Source organism: Salvelinus sp. IW2-2015, unplaced genomic scaffold (assembly GCF_002910315.2).
Source record: "Salvelinus sp. IW2-2015 unplaced genomic scaffold, ASM291031v2 Un_scaffold1914, whole genome shotgun sequence".
NCBI classification, from domain to species: Eukaryota; Metazoa; Chordata; class Actinopteri; order Salmoniformes; family Salmonidae; genus Salvelinus; species Salvelinus sp. IW2-2015.
Genome location: NW_019943274.1, coordinates 27,459 through 34,441, shown reverse-complemented (window position 1 = coordinate 34,441; position 6,983 = coordinate 27,459).

The following is a 6,983-nucleotide window of genomic DNA, read 5'->3' as shown; positions in this document are numbered from 1 at the left end:
ACTTCCCAGTAAAACATTGAAAACATTCAAGCAACCCAGAAAAGTGTTACAAATAGCCCATGTTAAACATATGTAGCCTAAGAAAAAAAGGTCCATGAAGTCAATAACTAGCTTGTAACAGATGACATTCTGTCACGCCCTGACCTTAGAGAGCCTTTTTATGTGATTTGGGGTGGGCATTCTATGTTCTATTTTCTATGATTTTGTATTTCTTTGTTTTGGCCGGGTATAGTTCTCAATCAGGGACAGCTGTCTATCGTTGTCTCTGATTGGGAACCATACTTAGGTAGCCATTTTCCCCCACCTGTCTGTGTGGGAAGGTAACTTTGTTTGTGGCACATAGCCCTTTAGCTTCACGGTTTGTTTTGTATTGTTTATTGTTTTTGCCGGCGTCACCTAAATAAAGGAATATCTACGCTCACCACGCTGCACTTTGGTCCACTTCCTTTGACGGCCGTGACACGTTCATATTCTGACTATCTCTGAAAACTCACTTAGATAATACCTTTGATGATACAGTGGTAGCAATACATGGTTATAACATCTACAGAAAAGATAGAAATGCCAACAGGGGTGGTGTTGCGGTCTATATTCAGAACCACATTCCTGTAAAGATTACAGAGGATCTCATGTTAAATACTGTTGAAGTAATATGGCTACAGGTTCATCTGCCTCCCCTAAAGCCCATTCTGGTGGGAAGCTGCTATAGACCACCAAGTGCTAACAATCAGTATGTGGATAACATGTCTGAAATGATTGATAATGTATGTGATATCAACAGAGAGGTATATTTTCTGTGTGATTTAAATATTGACTGGCTTTCGTCAGGCTGCCCACTCAAGAGAAAGCTTCAAACTGTAACCAGTGCCTGCAACCTGGTTCAGGTTATCAGTCAACCTACCAGGGTAGTTACAAACAGCACATTAATTAAATCATCAACATGTATTGATCACATCTTTACTAATGTTGCAGAAATTAGCTTGAAAGCTGTATCCTAATCCATCAGCTGTAGTGATCACAATATAGTAGCCTTATCTAGGAAAACCAAAGTTACAAAGGCTGGGCCTAATATAGTGTATAAGAGGACAGGCCGGCTTGGGCTAATATAGTGTTAAGAGGACAGGCTGGCCTAATATAGTGTATAAGAGGTCAGGCTGGGCCTAATATAGTGTATAAGGCAGGCTGGGTCTAATATAGTGTATAAGAGGAGGCTGGGCCTAATATAGTGTATAAGAGGGTCAGGCTGGGCCTAATAGTGTCTAAGGGCAGGCTGGGCTAATATAGTGTATAAGAGGACAGGCTGGGCTAATATAGTGTATAAGAGGACAGGGCTGGGCCTAATATAGTGTATAAGAGGCAGGCTGGGCCTAATATAGTGTATAAGAGGACAGGCTGGGCCTATATAGTGTATAAGAGACAGGCTGGCAATATAGTGTTAAGAGGAAGGCTGGGCTAATATAGTGTAAAGGAGGGGTTTTCATACAATAAGTTTGTAGTGATTATAGTGATGATGTTAAGAATATTGTTGGGTCTGAGGTGTGTAATGAAGCAACAGACGCTGCACTTTTACACATTTATGAAACTACTTATTCCAAGTTACTAATAAGACTGCACCGTTAATTAACCAACTGTAAAAACTGTTAAATCTCTTTGGATTGATGAAACTAAATAAAAATGTTTGGTTGAGAGGGATGAGGCAAAAGGAATGGCAAATAAGTCTTGGCGCGCAACCGATCGGCAAACACTGAAAAGTGATAAATCATGTGACTAAAGCTAAATAGAAATAACTAAACTATGAACAAAAAATAAATAATTTAAAGACGTAGTAAAAAGTTTGGGAGCACCTTAAATTACGTTTTGAGCAAAAAGGCAAATCCGCTCCATCATTTCTGAACCAGATGACGCATTCATCACAAAACCCACTGATATTACCAACTACTTTAATGATTTTGTCATTGGCAAGATTTGCAGACTAGGCATGAAATATCAACAAACAACACTGACACTACACATCCAGGTATATCTGACGAGTTATGAAAAGACGAGCATTATCTGTTGATTCCCGTAAGTTGAAGAAGAGGTGAAATAATGATTGTTGTCTATTAACATATTACATGGAAACATGGATGGAGAATACTGAGGATAGTACAGGACGATTGCCACTCCTATTGGCCAAATCTTTAAGTTTACTAGAAAAGTCATTCCCACTACCTAAGAATAAGTAAGCCCCTTATTGGCTCAAACAGCGACAATCAGCTTGTTACAAACCGATAGAAACTATTGGCCAGATGCATGCTATTTAAACAGTAAGGAGTTGACAACGACTGTTCAGCACGCTTATAGGAAGGACATTCAACAAACACAGACAGCACTTACACACATCACGGATATTGGCTGAGAGAAATTGATGATAAAAAAAGACTGTGTGGGACTGTTTTTGTTAACTTCAGGATGCTTTTAACATGATTGATTATAGTCTGGCTGCTGGAACAACGTGTGTGTATGGTTACACCCCCTGCTATAATGTGGATAAAGAGTTACCTGTCTAACAGAACACAGAGGGTGTTATGGCTTTACACCCCATGCTATAATGTGGATAAAGAGTTACCTGTCTAAACGAACACAGAGGGTGTTTGGCTTACACCCCTGCTATATGTGGATAAAGAGTTACCTGTCTAACAGAAACACATTTCATTACATTTAAGTCATTTAGCAGACGCTCTTATCCAGAGCGACTTACAAAAACCAGAGGGTGTTCTTAATGAAGACTCTCCAACAATATCCAGGTGGATCAGGAACTTCCCAGGGCAGATGTCTAGGTCCTTTCAATCTCTACTAACGACATGCACACTGGCTTGCCCGGATGATCAAATTATACACGTCAGCTACCACGCGACTGAAATGACTGCAACACTTAGCAAAGAGCTGCATTTCGTTTCAGATATGGTTTTGCAAGGAAAGTTTGTCCTAAAATACTTCTAAAACTAAAAGCATTGTTATTTGAAATAAATAATTCACTAAACCTAAACCTCAAATAATTCTGGTAATGGAATCATGTGGAAATTGAACGAAGTAGAGTTGACTAAACTGCGTGGAGTAACCTTGGATTGTAACTGTCATAGTCAAAATATTGATACACAGTAGCTAGATGGGGAGAAGTCTGTCCATAATAAAGCGAGCTCACCTTCTTTAACCAAAAACACGGTCAACCCCCAAGGCAGGTCCCTACAAGGCCCTAGTTTCTACTTTTAACACACTATCAACAGGGCAGGTACCTACACCAGTTTTCTACCTCTTAACAACACTATCACAAAGGAGGTCTACAGCCCTAGTTTCTACCTCCCCCTTTACAACCTATCAAAAAGGGCAGGCCTAACAAGGCCTAGTTTCTACCTTCTAACACCTATCAAAAGGCAGGCCTACAGGCCAGTTCCTCCTACCTTCTTAAACAAACACTAAACAAGGCAGGCCTACAGGCCTTAGTTCTACCTTCTTAAACACATCACAAGGCAGGTCTACCAGGCCCTAGTTTCTCTACGCTTCTTACACAACACTATCAACAAGCCAGGTCCTCACAGGCCCTGTTTCTACCTTCTAACAACACTATCAACAAGGCAGGTCCTACAGGCCCTAGTTTCTACTTCTTAACAAACAACTTAACAAGGCAGGTCCTAAACCCTAGGTATTCTCACCTTCTTAACAACACTATCACAAGGCAGGTCCTACAGACCCGTAGCTTTCTACTACCTTCTTAACAACATATCAACCCGGCCAGGGTCCCTATCAGGCCCTAGTCATGCCTTCTTAACAACACGTAGCAACAAGCAGGCCTCAGCCCAGTTTCTACCTTCTTAACAACATACAACCAGCAGGTCCTACAGGCGCTAGTTTCTAACTTCTTTACAAACACTATCAACAAGGCAGGTCTACAGCCCTAGTTTCTACGCTTCTTAACACTATCAACAAGGCAGGTCCTACAGCTATCAACAAGGCAGGTCTACAGGCTATCAACAAGGCAGTCTACAGGCTATAAACAAGGCAACGGTCCTACCAGGCTTATCAAACAAGGCAGGTCCTACAGGCTATCAAAGGCAGGTCTACAGACTATAACAAGGCACGTCTAACAGGCTAGTAAACAAGGCAGGTCTACAGGCTATCAATCAAGGCAGGTTCCTACACGGCTATCAACAAGGCAGGTCTACAGCACTTATCTAACACAGCAGGTCCTAACAGACTATCAACAAGGCAGGTCCTACCGGTGCTACTCAACAAGGCAGTCCTACAGGCTATCAACAAGGCACCGTCCTACCAGGCTATCACTAAGCAGGTCCTACAGACTATCAACAAGGCAGGTCCTACAGGCTATCAACAAGGGCAGGTCCTAGGCTATCAAAAGGCAGTCCTACAGACTTCAACAAGGCAGTCTACAGACTATCAACAAGGCGGTCCTACCAGCTATCAACAAGGCAGGGTCCTATAGGCTATCAACAAGACAGGTCCTACAGGCTATCAACAAGGCAGGTCCTACAGACTATCAACAAGGCAGGTCCTACGCTATCTATCAACAAGGCAGGTCTACAGGCTATCAACAAGGCAGGTCCTAAGATAGCATCAACAAGACAGTCTACGTATCAACAAGGCTTCAGGTCCTACAGGCTATCAACAAGGCAGGTCCTTACAGGCTATCATAACAAGGCAGGTCCTACAGACTATCAACAAGGCAGGTCCTACAGGCTATCAACAAGGCAGGTCCTACAGGCTATCAACAAGGCTCCACAGTCCTATCACAGGCAGTCTAGCTAATCAACAAGGCAGGTCCTACAGGCTTCACCAGGAGATCCTACAGCTATCAACAAGGCAGGTCCTACAGACTTCAATCAACAAGGCAGGTCCTACAGGCTATCAACAAGGCAGGTCCTACAGGCTATCAACAAGGCAGGTCCTCAGGCTATCAACAAGGCAGGTCTTACACTATCAACAAGGCAGTCCTACAGGCTATCAACAAGGCAGGTCCTACAGGTATCAAACAAGGCAGCGTCTACAGGCTATCAACAAGGCAGGTCCTACAGACTATCAACAAGGCAGGTCTACAGGACCTATCAACAAGGCAGGTCCTACAGACTATCAACAAGGCAGGTCCTACGCTATCAACAGCAGTCCTACAAGCTAATCAACAAGGCAGGTCCTACAGGCTATCAACAAGGCAGGTCCTACAGGCTATCAACAAGGCAGGTCCTCACAGGCTATCAACAAGGCAGGTCCTCAGGCTATCACAAGGAGTCTACAGCTATCAACAAGCAGGTCCTACAGCTATCAACAAGGCAGGTTTCTACAGACTAATCAACAAGGGCAGGTCCTACGAGACTTCAAACAAGGCAGGTCCTACAGACTATCAACAAGGCAGGTCCTACAAGAGCCTACAGTCAACAAGGCAGGTCCTACAGACTATCACACAAGGCAGGTCTACAGATCAACAAGGCAGTCTACAGGCTATCAACAAGGCAGGTCTACAGTATCACAAGGCCGGTCCTACAGGCTATCAACAAGGCAGGTCCTACAGCTTCAACAAGGCAGGTCTACAGACTATCAACAAGGCAGGTCCTACAGACTATCAACAAGGCAGGCTCTACAGACTATCAACAAGGCAGGTCCTACAGGCTATCAACAAGTGAGGTCTACAGACTATCAACAAGGCAGGGTCCTACAGACTATCAACAAGGCAGGTCCTACAGGCTATCAACAAGGCAGGTCCTACAGGACTATCAACAAGGCAGTCCTACAGACTATCAACAAGGCAGTCCTACAGGCTATCACAGCAGTCCTACAGACTATCAACAAGGCAGGTCCTACAGCAAAGCAGTCCTACAGGCTATCAAAGGCAGGTCCTACAGGCTATCAACAAGGCAGGTCCTAACAGGCGATACTATCAACAGCAGGTCAAGACTATCCAGAGGTCTACAGCTATACAGCGGTTATCATACAACGGCCAGGTCTACAGCTAACAAGCAGTCACAGGCTATCACAAGGCAGGTTCCTACAGAGCTCATCAAACACAGCAGACAGCGCTATCAACTATAAACCACAAGGCAGGTCCTACAGCTATCAACAAGGCAGTCCTACAGGCTATCAACAGCAGGTCCTACAGGCTATCAACAAGGCAGTCCTACAGCTATCAAAAGGCAGGTCCTACAGACATCAACAACGCAGGTCCTACAGGCTATCAACAAGGCAGGTCCTAACAGGCTATCAACAAGGCAGGTCCTACAGGATATCAACAAGGCAGGTCCTACAGACTATCAACAAGGCAGGTCCTACAGACGCTATCAACCAAGGCAGGTCCTTACAGGACTATCAACAAGGCAGGTCCTACGCTGATCAACAAGGCAGGTCCTACAGACTATCAACAAGGCAGGTCCTACAGGCATCAACAAGGGCAGATCCATACAGACTATCAACAAGCAGGTCCTACAGGCTATCAACAAGGGTCCTACAGGCTATCAACAAGGCAGGTCCTACAGACTATCAACAAGGCAGGTCCTACAGGCTTATCAACAAGGCAGGTCCTACAGACTATCACAAGGCAGGTCCTCAGGCTATCAACAAGGCGGTCCTATAGTTTCAACAAGGCAGGTCCTAGGCTATCAACAAGGCAGGTCCTACAGACTATCAACAAGGCAGGTCCTACAGCACCTATCACAAGGCAGGTCCTACAGGCTATCAACAAGGCAGGTTCCTACAGACTATCAACACAGGAGGTCCTAACAGGCTATCACACAGGCAGTCAACACTATCGAACAGGCAGGTCCTACAGGCTTATCAACAAGGCAGGTCCTACCGGCTATCAACAAGGCAGGTACCTACAGGCTATCAACAAGGAGGTCCTACAGGCTATCAACAAGGCAGGTCCTATAAGATACTATCAACAAGGCACGGCCTACAGGCTATCAACAAGCGAGGTCCTACAGGCTATACAACAAGGCAGG